Below are 1,938 nucleotides of genomic sequence, written 5' to 3' on the forward strand. Positions count from 1 at the left end.
ACACAGACCCTGCTCGGAGCATCTCTCAGCCAGCTGGGGTTCATGGTTTCACGCCTGTGCCCCAGTCTGGCTGAGGAGAGCAAGCGTCCCTTGGCAAAACACAGGCTGAGGGGATCCTCGAGGCTGCTGCCGATGCCTTGTGTGCACCTCACTCCTTCTGAGGGGAATTGGCTTAGAGCTGAGAAAAAGTAGTTGTCAGCTGTTGGATTGTGGATTGGAAATGCTTTTGGGTGCCTGAATGGAAGAATTGCGGAGCTCAGCAGTGAGCCCTGGAAAGCAAATCCTCGGGGCATGGCTTTCTCCCTCCTAGACCGACTCCTGATCAGCACAGGAGTTTCCCGAGCACCCAGCGAAGCTGGGTCAGCATCAAGGAGATGCTGACACACGAGGTGCATGGATGCTGTGGGAGAAGCTGAGTGGTGAAATATTGGTGAGGGCTGGAGTAGAGCCTCTGTTTCTCCCGACACTGATAGTCCTACGTGTCTCACAGAAGGAATCACCCCACAGTGCCTGGATTTGCCCATGGTTGCTTCAGCCCACACCTTTGCCTCTTTGTAGCCTTTCTGATTTGGATATCCAGGTGGGAAAACACCTCACCGTCCTGATCCTGGCTTTGTTGGACACCCTAAAATGGCCACCTGTAGGTTGCTGAGTTTCAGAGTAGGAAATCATGAAACTGCATGAGCCTCACCCAAGGGCAGGAAGGGTTGTTTGTGTTAGTGGTCATTGCTGAAGGCTTCCTTGGTCAGAATCCAATGTTTTAGGCACTGAGATCACACCAGCACAAATGTAGATCCCCACGGTGGAGGGACATGACTCAGTCCTTTTCACCTCCTCATGCATCTCCAGCCTAAGCTCTGTCTCCATGCCTTTCTTTGAGGTGAACTGGAGCACAGACAGCATGAACAGTTGCTGTTTGACCTCCCAGAGCCACCTCTCTTGAGCTACAAACTGTAAACAGAACCCAGTGCCCTGCACTTGGGACAGCTGGAAGGGGGCACCCATCTTGTCAAGGCAAAGCCTCTGCCAGACTCCAAATCCGGATTCACAGACACCAATTTGTAACGCACCAGCTGGCTGTCGAGGAGATGCAGTCGGTGCTGCTGGGGGCTGGCTTGCAGAAGGCCTGGGCAATGAGCTGCTCCTAAATCCTGGGGGACGGGGGGGTTGTATTTTCTCTTAAATCCCATCCATTCCCAGAAATTCAGTAACTTGAAAACTCTTTAGAGGATCTAGGGGTCTGCAGTGGAAAAGAACCCTGCATCTCCAGCAGTGACAACGGTCTGAGGTTTCGGAGCAGAACAGAAGTGATGCTGAGCTCCCAACAAGTGTGAAAAGGCGCCTTCCTGAACACCTGATCCTGAGATCCAGAGAAGGAACTCGGTGCCTACTTGTGCAGCTGCGCTGTGCTCCACTTGTAGGAGACACGGAACCCAACGTGTAAACCCTTCTATCAATTCCTTTCATAGATCATGATGGGTTTTCATTCGTAAGTGCAGAAGCTTTGCAGATGCCACATGGGAATCTGTTTGCTTTTAATTTCTGCAATTTTTCATCTCTTTGTGGCTGCTATAGCAGGAATATTGCAGAAGTTTCATATCTCTTGTAACACCCTCCTTCTTCTGGGTCTATGGTTGTTGTGTGGCTGTGCCTTTACTGTTGAGATGGTCCTCAAATCTCAGCCCACCCAACTGATCTGACTGAACCAGAAAGTTTTCTCTCCCTTCCGCTGTGGAAAAATGCCCTTGTCATGTCTCCAGGGTTTCTTCCCTTACTTCCCTGAACTCCTTTGTTGCCCTAAAGGGTTCTCACTGGCCCTCAGAAAATACCCTACGGGGCACCAGAGCTCAGGACACCCTTCCTGAGCAGCAGTTGCTTGATTGTTGGGGTCTTTTGCTCCATTACTTTCCTGACTGGTGAGTGGAAGTTTGTTCTTGC

This window comes from Cuculus canorus, unplaced genomic scaffold (genome assembly GCF_017976375.1).
Source record: "Cuculus canorus isolate bCucCan1 unplaced genomic scaffold, bCucCan1.pri subtelo1, whole genome shotgun sequence".
In the NCBI taxonomy this organism is placed as follows: domain Eukaryota; kingdom Metazoa; phylum Chordata; class Aves; order Cuculiformes; family Cuculidae; genus Cuculus; species Cuculus canorus.